This window comes from Dromiciops gliroides, chromosome 1 (assembly GCF_019393635.1).
Source record: "Dromiciops gliroides isolate mDroGli1 chromosome 1, mDroGli1.pri, whole genome shotgun sequence".
NCBI lineage: Eukaryota > Metazoa > Chordata > Mammalia > Microbiotheria > Microbiotheriidae > Dromiciops > Dromiciops gliroides.
The window spans coordinates 446,853,904-446,870,779 of NC_057861.1; the positions used below are offsets into that span (position 1 = coordinate 446,853,904).

Below are 16,876 nucleotides of genomic sequence, written 5' to 3' on the forward strand. Positions count from 1 at the left end.
TTTTGTTGTATTTGTTTTTACTTAGCACTGTCATTTATTTGACGTAGAGATGTTTGTGAAGGTCTAGGGTGAATTAAGGGTCTAAACAAACTCAAAATGGAATGGGTTAGGAAGAGTTGAGCAGGGAATTTGGAAAAGACTGTACATATTGGAAGCAAAGAAAGCAAGATAAATGATTTTTAATTTTCTAAAACTATATGCAAGGTTGTACTTTTTTACATTTTACAGGGGAGACTGATTCATCTCAGTGTTCCATCCCAGATGGGTTTTCTGTCCAATGGCTTAGCATCCTGAAAACTCTATGTAATTCCTCTGACAACATATGAACACACCCCAGGGTCAAGAGGTATGGCTCCTAGCTGGGGGTCATGAGGAGAAAAGGACACAGGACCGTTGTGACTTCCAGGAGAGGTAGATGTTCCAGATAACAACAACACACTGGACAAAAGTAAGCCTGTAGGCAAGGGGAATAAGGTAGAAATTGGCCAACTGCATAGGAGGCCAGATATAGTGGTTGGTGATGAGGGCATCAGGGTAATCCCATTGCCATCTGACCCAGTTGTCCTTGACTGACAGTCCATTAAGTGTACCTATCAGTGAAAGCAAGCGCCCCATAAGATATGGGGCAAAGGCCCCCTGATCCACTGCCATTTTCTTCAATGCATCCATCTTGGTGTTCCCAAGGATGAATCGGTCCAAATCTCTGTACCAACCACCTATCACAGGGCCCACAAAGCCAGAGCCTAAAAAAGCCATGGTCAGGGTCCTGTGGACATGGTGCTTCTCTAAACCCCATTTTTCTATCAGCTGCTGAGAGACGATGTCACCTATCCTCAGCAGGGACTCAGCTGTGATAATCTATACCTTCCATGAGAGAGTGGGCAGTACTTTCTGGCATGCCCACCAGAGAATCATGCCTTCTCTGTTAAAGCATCTCTCCGGGAGTCTGCTTCCTGCTCACCCTTACAACTTCCAATGCAAGACCTCAAAGTTTTGGGTTTTTTTAATGTTAAAAATTGTTTTTACATGTAATTGGGGGAAATAATATAATATATGTACACACATATGTATATATATATATATAAATTTCTATAAAACTATGTCTGTCTATCTATCTATTTGTCAAAGTATCTGTCTTTCTGTCTGTCTATCATCTTTTTAAAACAACAGTTATATTCCTTCAAAGGCATAAAAACTCCTTATGATGAGATATAAAGGTTGTTGAAAGCCTACCAAAAATATTTTCCTGACTATATTCTTATATCTGACTACTTAAAGTTATTTTTTAAAGTGAAATGGAGTGATATATAATATGTTGAATATATGATATGGAGTTTTAAGGAAATATATAAAATATTAAATATATCTTTAGGCCTAGAAATATAGAATTGAAATGCTATATTTTCTACTACCAAAGATTATATTGGACACACTTATCATTTTATAGATAAAGAAATATGGGCATCTAAGTGGCACAGTGGATAAAGCACTGGCCATGGATTCAGGAGGATCTGAGTTCAAATCTGGCCTCAGACACTTGACACTTACTAGTTGTGTGACCCTGGGCAAGTCGCTTAACCCCAATTGCCTGGCAAACAAAACAAAAAAAAAAACAACAAAGAAATGAAGAAGCCTTTTTTCCCAAGGCTACTTTTTGCAAAGCAATTTACACATGCTATCTTATCTAAAACTCAAAGAAACCCATGAAACAAAATCATGCTATTATATTTCCTGTTTCACAGATGAGAAAACTAATATGGCGGTTGGCAAAGTATCATTGAGCTATTAAGTTTCTGAGCCAAAATTCACACTCAGGTCTTCCAGACTCAAAGCTCAGCATCTGATCTAATAAAACCTCTAGTTTCCTTACCTCTATACCACATTTTTCAATTAATACATTTTTTAGTCATCAAACAACCCATGATGTGAAGTACCTGGAGGTGAAAGAAGGGGTAAGGAAGAGAGCATTGACTTAGAAATGTTTAAGAAAATATGTTCCCAGGGAAGCTAGGTGGCCCAGTGGATAAAGCACCGGTTCTAGATTCCAGAGGACCTGAGTTCAAATTTGGACTCAAACACTTGACATGTATTAGCAGAGTGACCCTGGGCAAGTCACTTAACCCCAGTTACATCACTAAAAAAAAAATATTCCTGTTTTACTTCACAATTTACTGGTGATATGACTTTAACAACAACATTTATCATTTTAATTGCACTTCCTATGTGCCAGGCACCATGCTAAGTGCTTCACAATCATTTTCTTATTTGATCTTCAGAATGTTGTAGATAGGTAGTATTATTATCTCCATTTTAAAAATTAGGAAACTGAAGCAAACAGATTTTAAGTGACTCCTTAGGATCAAAAAGCTAGTAAATGTCTGACACCTCTTCCTGACTTCAGATTCAGCACTCTATCCCCTGCAATACCACTGCCTCAATGAAAAGGACCAAAAAATAGGTTAAAAAAAATCAAAAAGTTTCACCTATGGTCTGACCTGTTCAGAGACAAAAATTAGAAAGATACTAACCAGGGTTTTCAAATAAGTATAAATTCAAATTTATGAGAATATTGTAATCATATAATTCTCTATGATCAATGTAGCTAGGATTACTGAATGAAATAATTATAATTGGCACAGTCTTGAAAATTAGCAGGACCTTATTGGCCTAAGGCAAAATACTCTTTTGCAGGGCAAAATAGAATCTGTCTATTCTGATTTGCATTCTAATTGCTTTTCCCTTCAGCAGAGCTGTTATCAATGAACATGTCCAAAGGGAGAATCTTCACATCTTCACTGTTAGTTCCCCCTTTCTAGGACATCAACTTGTCAGTGAAAGGGGAACAATGGTTAAGACTAAAGCAAGAAAACAAAAAACAAAATAGGAATCCAATTGTGATGATCCTTCCTAAAAATAAATGCTACTAGAGATATGAGATAAATACATGAAAATTTCTTTCCACTCTATATTAATAGGGAAAAAGGTCTATTAGTTCATGGGTTTTCTTTGATATTTAATATTTTGTAGATTTTTCATCCATTTTAAAAATGATCAGTTTTCTTACTTATAATTTGCTTTCTGATATTTTTTGTATTTATTAACTTCAAATTCACAGTACTAATTAATTCAATGTTTTGGTAATTTTGTTTTTATTTAATCATAGAATGTCATCAATATTGTTTATGTTCTTGTAAAATATTTCTAATTTTATCAGTTCCAAAGTGTATTTTTAATTTTATTTCACCACTGATTTTCAATACTGCCTTTGTAGTTGTTTTAAAGATTAATTTATTGCTTTATAAGGTTTATTTAATTATTAGTTTAATCTGTTCTCCATATCCCCTATTGTTAATGCATATATAGAGAAATATGAAGTTTCTTCCAAGGAAAGTAGTAACTATATTCCATGCATTTTGGTAGTTTGAATATAGTTATTCATTGCTATTACAATATATTTTTTATCCACTCACAATTCAGACCTTTGTGAGAAAATAATAGGGTTTTAGATTGACTGACTTCCCTGATTAACTCACTTAAAGTTAATTAAATTAAAACCACACTTACCTGGCCCTCAAGAGGGCATGTTCTCAGAGGGTGTGAACTCTGACCTCAATATAGGACCAACCTCAAGTCCAGTGAACCAATTGCTAGCCAATTGGGTTGAAGCAATGTACAAGGACCACCACTACTCCAGACCCAGAAAAAACTTCCACATGCAGTTACTTGAAATTAGACACTCCCAAAGGTGCTCTTGGTGGCAGAAGACTTGGAAGAAGAAGAAGGCAAGGCTGAGCTCTATTTTTCCTCTAGACTAGAAGGCCAGGCTGAGCTCTATTCTCTTCCCTATATCCTAGCTAGACTTTCTTATCTTTCAGATCTTTATCTTCAGTAATATCTAATATATTCAATAAATTACTAATGCCCAAAACTGGTGCTAAAGTTTCTAATTTATAAATAACAACTATATTAGGAACCCCAGCTAATTTTCCTCCAACTTGGGACAGAAATAAGGCAACCACACTTTTAATTTTACTCACCACACCCTTTTTATTTCATCTCTGTTTCAGTCTGTAGCATTTATTCATTCTTAGAATGGAATACTATTTTTTCTATGTTTCTGCTTCAAATTTAATAACCCTCCATTTATATATATATATATATATATATATATATATATATATATATATATATATATATATATATATATACACGCACATACATACATATACACTTATACATATATATAAGTTCTCTTTGTAATATCATGTGATTACTTATATTTAAAAAAGTAAAATAATGAAATATAAGTACACTTTAAGATACACCAATTAAGTAATTTTCAAACGTCTATGAAACTAAGTCCTTTCAACATTCTATTCCAATGACTAATTTCATTATTTTTTGTCTTTTAGTCATATATTTATTAAGTTTTGAAAGAGAAACATCCAAGTCAATTACACTTAAAAAAGCATATATATATATATATTGTTTGAAAGACAATATGGGGTCAGGGGTGCCAGACAACATGGAAGAGTATAAGAAATATAGCTGAATACTCCCAACATTCCCCTCGAAACACCTTTAAAATAATGACTCCAATTCTATAGCAGCAGAGTCAACAAAAAGTCAGAGTGAGATATTCTTCCAACCAAAAGCAACTTAGAAGATTGGATAAAGAGATATCTGACACTAGGGTAGATGTTGGTCTGGCTACCAAGTAGATGTAATGCCAATGGTAGAACTTGACGAAGGTGAGAGTAGCAGCAGCAGCTTCAAAGACTCTCAAGCCAGAAACAAGGATAGGAGGTAACTGAACAGAAGGATTACAGGGTCCCCCTCTGGTAGCATAAGCCACAGGATTAGATGCTGTTTGGCACTTGCATTGCCTATACCCACTTCTGGTTCACAGTTTAAAGATAAAGAGGAAGACATTCAGTTGTAAAGGAGCAGGGGTCCTGAGGAACAATATTGTTTCTGGTCCCAAGGGATAAAGGGTGCTTCCATAACTCTTCCTATATCTCACTACCCTGGAAACACTTCCATACTTCCAGAGCTATCTCAGAAAAAAAAAAAGAAAGAAATACTAAAGTATGAATGGGAAATGGGGCATCACTCTGCTCCTATTCCTCATGATGGAAACGGAACCCAACTTTAACATAAACTTTAAAGTCAAGAAATTTGCTGGAAAAAAAATAAAAAGACAATTAAAAGCTAGGTAAAAGAGGCATGAAAATACTGAAGAAAAGCTCTGGAAAAAGTTGTATGAATGGATGAATAGGAAACAGAGCAGATCCAAGAGAATATTGTGTAAAGAGACAGCAATATTTTTTAATGAAGAACTGTAAAAGACGTAACTATTCCTAGCAATATGATATCCAAGACAATCCCAAAGGACTACTGAAGAAACATACTATCCACTTCCAAAGAAAGAACTGATATCAATAGACTAAATCATGCTATTTTTTCTTTCTTCCATTTATTCTTTTATTAAAGTTTTCTTATATAAAATGACTAATATGATAATATTTTACATAATCATACATATATAGCCTACATCTGATTGCTTACCACCTCAAGGAAGGGAGAGGAGATGGAGGGAAGGGGGATAAAAATTGTAACCCTAAAATATAAATAAAAATATTTATTACTCTAAAATATAAAAAATAATAAATAAGCAAACAAATGAATCAATTTACAACCAAATAAATGGATGAATTAATGAATGGATGGAAGAACAAATTTTAGAAAAAGTTTTATGTTTGATGCATTAAAATTAATCTCAAAGTAAACTAGATTCCTCCAATTTTGAGATAGTTTGCCTTCACTTTATCCTGTTAGTTGATGATTGGATATCCACTTATTAGAGATACTGTAATGATATTATTATTATACGTAAGGTTTATTAACATCTGAGGTCTCTTCCTAATTCTGGAATTCTGTGATAATACAAACCACTCATCTTAAAATAAAGAAATAGAAATTTAAATAACTTTTCTAAGGTCACAACATAATAAAGGGTCATGTCTGATCTTCAAGAAGGACCTACATTATTCTAAGAATAATATTCTATCCACTGTACTATTTTGCCTTCCCCGATACAGTTTTAACCTCCTGATGCAGAATGAAGTAATAAAACTGCTTTTATCCATTAGGACTAGAAGTATTCACAGAAAGTATTCACTGTTCACCTCCTGAAAGTAACTCCAAAATAAAAACTCCCAGGAATATCACAGGGGGAAAAAAAATACTGCAGGCAGCCAAAAGGAAAAAATAAATAAATAAATAAAGGTGCGAGTACTGGTAAACCATTGTGAGGATCAAAAAAGACTTGGTAGTAGCCAGATTAAAGGAAGGGAGACTTGAATTATAATCAAAAAGGCAAAAAAATAATGGCTTACAACAATAAACTTTGTATTCAGGAAAATTTAGTTGAAGTTTTACCTTGAATTATGCTGAGGAAGTTCAGATTCCTGATGAAAAGGAAAAACAAAAGCTAAAAGAAAAAATACAAAGGTGTACACATTTGATTATTTAGAAAAAAACAATTGGAGATCAGCTGATTACATGTTATTAAAGGGAGATTAAAATAATTGCTAAAACTAAAATGTCTACAAGGGTAATATAGAAAGTCATATAAGAGAGAAACTCATGGTAGTTTTGCTCTCTTCGGATTATCTTAAGAGAAGGCAGAAATTAGAGGAAAAGGGGAAGAGAGGAGGTAGAAGGGAAGGCAGTGCACTTTCTCATATGACAGGGATACATAATGTAAAGAGTATACAAAAAAGAGATTGTAGGGAACAGCATTTCATCAACTGCATTTTTGTTTAAACTGAGCAAAATAAGGCTGAACACACACACACACACACACACACACGCACACACACACGCACACCACCACCACCACCACCACCACCACCACCACCTTTAAATTGAGGTTCTGGGAGGATCCATCAAAGCTGTAATAAGAAGGAAGAGGCATAGGAGCATAGGAGCAAAAGGTACTGACAAAGCCTAAGTTATGTTCCAGGCCTGAAGTGATCTTCCAGAATGAAGAATTTTTTAAGGCCTAATTGAAAAGACCAGAGGTGTGGAACCTGGTGGGAAATTATCAGGTACTATAAAAGCCCCTTCGTTGCAACTTTCCCCCCATTTTTTCTTTGAATTCATAAACAACAGTTCTTTTTTTCTGTATGTTGAGAACATTTTCTATCATGAAGTTCTTTGAAATGGTTTTGGACCATTACTAAAAAGAGCCAAGTCTATCACCATTGTTCATCACACAATGTTGCTGTTACTTTGTATGGTGTTCTCCTGGTTCTGACCCTCTCAGTCAGCATCAGTTCATGGAAATCCTTCCAGATTTCTCTGAACCCCTCCTGCTTATCATTACTTTTCACATTGATTTTTTAAAACTTTCTATTCTAAATTTTCTTTCTCCCTCCCTACTCGTCTCTCCCTATGAAATCCAGCAGTTCAGTATAAATCATACATGTGCAGCCATACAAAACATCTTCTCATCAGTTGGGTTGTGAAAGAAAATAGACAAAATACTTTTAGGAAGAGTTGCTAACAAAATTATGCTTCAATCTGTATTCAGATAACATCAGTTCTTTATCTGTTGATGGTTTACATTTTCATATGTCCTTCTGATATCATCCTGCTCATCATTTCTTTCACAGTTACTATTCCTAACTCTATTATCCTCCATCCTATTTCCTACCCTTGTCTTCCTTCACCTTATCCCTTCTCAAGGGTATTTTGCTTTTTAGTGCTCCCTCCCCAATCTGTCCTTCCTTTCTTTGCCGCTCCTCCCCACCCATCTCCTTCCCCTCCGATTTTCCCTTAAGGTACAATATATTACTATACCCACTGGAGTGTATACGTTATTCCCTATTTAAGCCAATTCTGATGAGACTAAGTTTTACTCACTCCCCAGCTCCTTCCCTATCTACCCCTCCACTCCATAAGCTTTTTCTTGTTTCTATTATGTGAGCTACTATTTCCAAGTTGACCTCTCCCTTTCCCTTTCTTCTAATGCATTCCCCTTACCCCTTAACTTTATTTTGAAGATGTCATCATGGGTCAGCTTGGTGCCACAGTGGACAAAAGCACCAGCCCTCGACCCAGGAGGCCCTGAGTGCTATCTGGCCCCAGATATAAGACACTCCACCCTGTGTGCCCCACAAAAAACAAGGATAAACAAAAACAATTCTTTAGAGATATCATCCCAAAGGCCATACCCTTTGACCCAGCAATACAACTACTAGGTCCATATCCCAAAGAGATAAAAAAAAAGGGAAAAGGATGCCTGTGTACAAAATATTTATAGCTGTGCTTCTTTGTGGCAAAGAACTGGAAATGAGGGGATGACCTTTAATTGGGGAATGGCTGAACAAATTGTAGTATATGAATTAATGGAATACTATTGTGCTGTAAGAAATGATGAACACGAATTTTTCAGAAAAAAAATATATGCACTAAAATTAAAAAAAAAAAGGAGGCAGCTAGGTGGCACAGTGGATAAGAGCACCAGCCCTGGAGTCAGGAGTATCTGAGTTCAAATCCGTCCTCAGACACTTAACACTTGCTAGCTGTGTGACCCTGGGCAAGTCACTTAACCCCAATTGCCTCATTAAAATAAAAAAAAATTATATGAACTGATACTGAGTGAAGTGAGCAGAACCAAGAGAACATTGGACATTGTAATAGTAACATTGTGTGATGATCAACTCTAATAGATTTAGTTCTTCGCAGAAATACAATGATCCAAGACACTTCCAGAAGACTCATGATGGAAAATGTTCTCCACATCCAGAAAAGAACTATGGAGTCTGAATGCAGTTTGATGCATACTATTTTCACTTTTTTGTTTGTTTATTTCTTCTTTCTTGTGGTTTTTCCCTTTTGTTCTGATTCTTCATGACTAATGTGAAATATGTCTAACAGGATTGTAATGTACAGCCTATATCAGATTGCTTGCTGGCTTTGGAAAAGGTCAGGGTAGAGAAGGTAAGAGAAAAATTTGGAACTCAAAATCTTACAAAAATGAATGATGACTACTATCTTTACATGTAATTAGAAGATGAAATAAAATACTATAAAAAGATAGACAGAAACAGAGAGTAACAGAGATAATTGTAAAGGGAGTTAAAGACATAGAGATAGACAGTGACACAAATAAAGAAACAATGACAGAGACAGACAAAGACAAAAGAGAGGCAGAAAGAGCAGAGAGAATATGGTATCTTGCTAAAGAGGAGAGAAACAGATGCAAGGACATTGATGTTTCTGTTTCTTATTGGGTTTGATTGTCAATTTCACTAACCATGGTCCATGGGTTATCTTTAGGTAGTTGAAATTGGACTCCACTCTGGAAAAACACAATACTAACCCTTCTAAGGTTTAATTTATATGAATTCCAGTTTCTAAATCCTCAATTTCATAATAGTTCTGCCAATAGCTATTGATTACCATGACAAAGAAAAGTGAATCAAAAATCTTGTGAAATGGGGAATGTTCTATTTTGATTCCTTAATGCTGGTCTCAGACTGCATATAAACTAGAACTCCTAGGTATTCTATAAGTCCTGCCATTGAAGTGGTGTTCTGGTTTTTGGAAGGCAATGAATATATAGCTGCTTGGTAGATGAATATGTGTTATTATTCTATTTATTCTAGTTATGATATCCTACTTATTTACTTGTTTATTCCATGAGTAAAATACTTAAGTATTCCTGTATGTTTATCTACCTCCTGAGAAAAGAAACTTCATTATACTGATATCATGTGACTAGTGCTTACTGAAAATATAGAAGTTCTCAAGGAGACAGTTTCAGTCATTGTATAGGGAGCTAAAAATTAATTGTGGTGGACTAAATCCACAAAGCTACAAAATCCTCAGGAAGATGTGACTGCTTGATAGAAGAGCTGAGAAATAGGTTACTTACCCTCTAGGAACCTTAGGGCCATGTAAATGACCAACTACACATTTTGGGGTGTGAGGGAACTGCCAAGATTAGAGTAAGACTCCCCATTGAGTAGCTGTGAGTGAATGCTGGTGGTTAAATTTGTGAAGAACAATCGTCTTTTGGGAGACCTACTACTATACTCCAACCTCAGCCTTCCAAATGTCACTCATTGAACCTATACACTTGGCAGGTATAGTCACTTCCATACCTTGAATTAATTGTCACCAACTCTAATTACTCTTTTACAGATTCTATGGATGATCACACAGCCTTAACATTTGCCTTGCCACAATACTTTGCAGACTGGTGGGCATTGAACTCTTTTTGCAAAGACAACAAAAGAACTCCAGGGTCTTGCAATTTGCCCAGCAGCTGAATTATCTTTTATATGTTATTTCTCAGAGATGAAATGTAGTAATTACTGGGGACCAGGGACAGTCTCAATTTTTGTTTTTGTTGTTGTTGTTCCCATTGTTTAACATTATATTTGGCACACTGTAACCACTTAATAAATATTTTTCATTCATTCATTTTAAGTCATTTGTGCATAGTCCCCCACTCCCTTGGAAAATGAAAACTCTTTGAGGGCAGACTGATTCATTTTTTTCTTTGTATTTCCAGCATGAAACAGCATTCCTGGTAGATAATAGCCACACAATAAATGTATATGGAGTTTTACTGAGTTTAATTGATACCATTTCTAGGAATAATGACAAAGCAGAACAAAGAGAAAAACAAAGATCCAAAGCTACTAAAGCTTAAAACTGCACTAAGATTTGTTGTAGACCCTGTATGCTCAAACAGTAATAACATTCTATGGACTAGGGTTTCTTGGTAGTTTTTTTTTTATTTTTAAAAAGGAAAAGAAAGAAAAAAGAAAGAGAAAGAAGGCATACATTAATTGGGAAATAGATAAAAATTTATCGCACTTAAATTTAAAATGATATGATTGGAATGATAAGGGATTAAGATGAGGAATTATTTCTGGAAACATGAAAAGATTTATATAAATTAATTCAGAGTGAAGTAATCAGAACAAAAGAGCAATCTGCACAGTGACTACAATAATGTAAAAGAAAAGATCATTAAAAGGAAGGCAAAAGGAATATTGAATAATTTAAAAACACAGAAATGACTTTGTAGAAGAGATAATGAAAATTAGTCTCTCATTACAGTAGAGAGGTAGGTGACTACTTGGGCATAATATTACATACATTTTCAGATGTGGCTCCTGCATTACTTTTTGTTCTGTTATCTTCTAACTTTCTTTTATCTTCTTTTGGTTTTGAGAGAGTTTAATTTTGAAAGGTAAAAGTGCTTTAAAAAACTTTATCATATTTATCTATCTACTCACATCTTTATTTAACTATTTAACAATATTCCATAAATGACTGAAAAATAAAGGCAAAAATTACCAATGAAACATTATAAAAACAAACCCTTTTCTCCTTTGGCCTAATATTGAACCTGATTCTTTTGGTACCCAAACTTACCCTTTGATAATAGCTAACAATATTATTCTATCACCTTGTTACCTGACTTTCATAGGATTGCCTTAAATCTGCAAGATTTTACTCCATTTATTATTAGTACAAACCATACAGACACATGTATGCTTAGCCTTATATTAGCCCATTTCTGTCCCACTCAATTCATGAAAAGCCAATTCAAGCTGAAAACTTTCTTTGAGGTTAGAACAAACAAACAAGCCAATAGCAATAAAACAAAATGTCTGATCTACTCGGTGAAATGCAACAGATCTTATCCTTGGTAAAGAACAGATTTTTTTTCTTTTTTAGTACTAGAGCCCTGGGGAAACTGCCTAATTTTAAGATGATTCTGTTTTGTCTATTTGTTTCTGATATACTTTCTAATATCCAGTATTTTTTCTTCTTCTCTTTACAGTTTAAATTTAAAATATAATGTAAAGTGAAACACAATTATTTTTTTTTCTATTTAGTTGAAAAATCTCTGTAGATATGTTTGATTTGGCTATGGGCAAAGTCTTACATTAGGTGCATGCCTATAATTACTGCTACAGTTGGAGGTTAACATTAAAGAATCACTTGAATTTTAGAGTTCTCCATTGCAGTAAAACCAATCAGGTGTTCACCATGTTTAGCAATAATGGGGTGAGCCTCTGGGATTGGTAAAGCAATTGTTTATCTAGGAGGAATTAATTGATCTAGATTGGAAATGGACAAGATTAAAGCTTCTGTTTAGATTAGTAGTGGATCTGGTCCCATTAGTGGACTTTGGACTTCTAGACTTGGAGATATTGAAGAAAGTAATGAAGAAAGGAAGAAAGGAAGGGGAGGAGGGAGGAAACTACATGGACATATAAGAGCAGGAAATCATGTGTCCCAAGATAGAATAGCAGATGTATACAATGGGGACTCTGAGGAGTTCCTTGCTCATGTGAAAAGTCATAAAAATTTAAGTTAGTAATGGTGGAAGTAAATTAGCTTTGGTGGTGCAACAGTTTCCAACATGTGGAATAATCCTGAAGCGAAATCACCTAGAGAACAATGAGACATTACTGATTCTAGATGAGATATTGTGGAGTCTAGAAGGACAGGGAAATGAGGAGCATCAATGGAAGGAGACATAATATGAAGACATACACACTGACCTTCATTTTCAGTGGTACTGTGAGATGTAGAGACTATGGCAGGTTTTGGAAAAAATTCTGATTCTCTTCGTGATCTTAAATTGTTACTCTTCAAGGGATTTGGTAGTGACCTCAGGGTAGAGGTAACAACCTTGGGTAGTACTCTAAGTTAAGAAGATTACATAGATCTCTTGCGTAGGTGGAACACACAGGAAGAAATAACTTAGTAGACTCTTTAGAAACATCAAATCCTTTCTTCTTATGGGGATTGGGAACATAACCTGAGTAATATTATAAATCTCACTTGGAAATGTAGGGATCACTGGAGAGGGAAAGATAGTAGTTTTGATTGTTTATGGGCTCAGGTATGATATTTAAACATTTACTGTCTGATAAAATGTACCCTCTATTCACTGTACTATTAAGCTGAATGCAGGAATAGTGAAGTTCCTCTTCCCCCATGTTTTCTGGAGACTTTGAGATGAATTAAATTTTGATGGTTATAAACTATGTGGCATCAGGGTAAAATTAGGCATAATTTCCATATGCATCCTCTAGGGACACTATCTGGAAAGCTCATCTACTGGATTTACCTTGGCCATAATCCTTTCTCTGACTTAATGCTAAGACTTGGTAGCTCTATTTATATAATACAGCCATTTGCTCTCCATTCTAAAATATGAACCAGTAAGCTCACATCCTTTATTTTTTTGTGTTCATTTTTTCCTATAATTTCTGGGGAAAGTGTTATTCATTATCATTTTGGAATTGCATCTAATGCTTAATTTAAGGAAGAAAAAATGCTTGTCAGTCAGTTGCCCTCAAAAGACTCATTTGCAGCTGTAAAATATTTAAGTTGAATGATCTCTGCAATGAAAATGCAGTCAATGCTAATAATGAAAAGCTCTTTAAGTCAAAACAGAACATCTGGATATGAAATACTATAAAATATTTCTATAATTCCCTAATCTTTAGTTAAAAGAAAGACTGTGTGATCATTATTTGCAAGTAATTAGTTAGCAATTGTAGATTAACCATGGACAGAATTATCTAATTACCATGGAGAATTACAAGGAAGAGAAGTTGTGGTTCAGTCATGGCCAACACTTACTGACTCATGGACCATAGCACACCAATAATGTCCATGGAATTTTCTTGCCAAAGATACTGAAAAGGTTTTTGTTGTTTTCTTCTCTGGGGGATTAAGGCAAACAGAGGTTAAGTTGGTTAACTTGCCCAGGGTCACACAGCTACTAAGCATCTGAGACCCAGTAATCTATCCATTGAGTCATATAACTGCCTCTAAGGAAAAGAAGATAAATTCAAACATATGTCTATTGCCACAATCATGATAACTTTAGTTTACATAAACCATTCCCTTTGTAAAATTATTTTTGCAAAACATCCCTGAAAAGCAAGTAGTAAAAATAACACCATCCTCATTTTACAGATGAGAAAACAGAGACTTGCAGGCTAACATTAAGTCATTGACTACTCATCATGCAGAAAATTTTTGAGCCAAGATTCAAACACAAGTCTGAGCCTAGCACTGTTTACCAGGCAAATGCAACTAGTATTCATGCTATATTTCCCCCTATCTTGAGATATTGATTATGAAGCAGGTTCCAGACAGATAGTAGTTTGGAAACAGAAAGAGAAAGAATAAAGTGTTCCCTGTAGTCTCCATTTAGCACACCACACTCTATCTCTCATCAGGGGAAAAAGTAAAACTGGAAAAAAAAACTGGCATCTACAACAGTACAAAATTAAGGGAGAGAACAGAGATATGTGGTGAGATTTTTATTTTATTTTATTTTGGGGGTGCAAAGAGGGTTAAGTGACTTGTCCAGGGTCACACAGTTAGTTAGTGTGAAGTGTCTGAGTCTGGATTTGAACTCAGGTCCTCCTGAATCCTGGGCCAGTGCTTTTATCCACTGCACCACCTATCTTCCCCTGTGTAGTGAGATTTTGTATGCTATACATAACTGTCTTTTATTTTTTTGCCATTTTTGCCCTTTACTTTGCCAAATACAATGCCTCAGTAACTCTTTTTGGAATTGGGAGGAGGGGGACTTTTGGTAGCCATTGTATCTTTTTATATAATATTTTCCTGGAGTATCATGTAAGGAAGGCTGTGGATGGTATGTAGTGGCAATGGCTGGAAATGGCCACTTCTATTATAGCTTTCCCTGGAAGCAGTGATAGGAAAACTGATATGAAAGCAAGAGATTATACCACCATGTTGAGTTTTCAAAGTCTGGACAGTAGTCAATCGGCAATACAGCACAGAGAAAATTTTGGACCAGGTAGTTGAGACAGGCAGCTTTCAAAAACCTTATCAGCTAGTGAAAACATGAGGAGACTAATTTACCACCTGGCAATGCTTTGGGTTTCTACCTTGAATTCATTGGTTTAGCCCAGGACACAGAAATTGACCCTGGACACTAGCTTCAAAACCCCTATGTCCCTTATTCAAGAACTAGAAAGAAGTTTAGTGATAAAGCACCCATGTAAAAGTACCAAAATCTTTTTGTTTGAATATTTGATATCTTAAATATAAAAGGAATCCCCTTAACTGAAGGTCTGCAAGGAAAGATAAAGTTAATTGTGTGTGTGTGTGTGTGTGTGTGTGTGTTCATTAAATAAATAAGGTGGGGACTGAGTTAGAGGATTTCCCAGATACAGGAGACTGGACATTGTCAAGAACTGTAGATATTCTTATTCTAATAATTCCTATCAGCATTAACCCTTGGGCTATAATTCACATCATGGTTACCAAGGGGTTTCTTTGCCAGGTGTTTCATCACTACAGTTGCATGGATCACTAGAATGATAAACTTGTACATTTACACTAGAACAGTTTATGTAAAAGAAATCACAATGGGAGGAGTTGATTGAATCAATCAATCGATCATTCCCCCATTCCCATTTAATGTAACTAACCAGCTATTCAAGACATGATATCTTTATCAAATTAGAACACCTGTGTTCAATTAATCACTCCATAAAAGGCATTAAACAAAGTATGAATAACCTAATTAATCAAGATGGGAAGTTCTATAGTATTTCAAGCCTTTGAATAAAAGGAAGCATTTTGGAATTGGTTGAGAAGATTCTGTCATGTCCTGTGGAGTTTCTGCAAAATAGAAAAACAGCTCAAATTTGAGCATTCATGTATTTAGTCATTCAAGAGGAGAAATCAGCTTCAGAACCCTGAGATACCACTAGAACAAGAGGGAGAACTCTGTTTCCTTACTTCCTCTTGACTTTATGTAATTTAAAAGGTTAAATGATTTAGGACTTCTGTGAGCATCCTAGCACTGTCCCAAGAAAAACAGTGACTGAAAGCAGTGCCTGAATAAGGTGCTGTACACAAACTAGACATACTAAGGAAAGACACCTCTAGGACTCTACAAAAACACAACAGAGATCTATATTTTACCTAAAAGGAACTTCTTGAGGACTCCAGTAAAGGGATAATAGCAACTTCCAGAGATCAAGAGCTATGATTTTACCTCTTCACTATATAAACTCTCTCAAGACTGAGCCCACTTTCCATTATACTCCATATACATACTCCAGGGAATGTGTGTCCTCAAACTTTGGGGGAGGGGTGTATATACACATTGATAACATGTTGCATGCCAACTGGGTTGGAGGGAAGGAAAAAGAAAGGAGTTTTAAAATATTCAACAATTCCAAGTGTAGTAAAATGGTGAGATAGTGGAATCTCTTTTAGTGATGCAGAGTTTTGGACTATAATGCAGTTTATTTTAGGAATGTTTAGCTAGCAAGCAAGCTCTCTGAGGCAATAAATGCAGCAACAAAAGAAAAGAATATGAAAGACTGAGCCATGGGAAATGTCTAAAGTTGCTGGGCAAAAAGGAAACACAAAAATATATAATAAAGGAGAAAGAAATAAGCAGAAAGCAAAAATATTAAATTATATTGGCTATCATATGTTGCTTTATGATTATATTTCCAAGCTGTAGGATTCTCATCATAAAATTTGAGATGAAATGGAGAATATGGTGTGGTTTGGGGTTATTTCTAAAAATATGTTGGCAAGTACTCCAAAGAGGAAAAGAAAAATATAAAAATCACAAACACCAAAAATAGTGAAGAGTTGGAATCAGAAAATCTGGGCTCAAATCCTACCTCTCTGACTTATTGACTTTGTGACATTGGGTGAATCACTTACCCTTGCAAGACCTCAGTTCCTCATGTGTAAAATAAGATGATTGCTTCAAGTGGCCTTCCAGTTCTATATCTGGATTCCTTTGTTCACATCCATCTTT

General features: G+C 35.2%; 1 pseudogene; it reads right to left on the bottom strand.

Annotated features, from left to right (window-relative positions):
- Positions 1–366: 366 nt before the first annotated feature.
- LOC122750249 lies at positions 367–915 on the bottom strand (annotated as a pseudogene).
- Between the last annotated feature and the right edge of the window lie 15,961 nt (positions 916–16,876).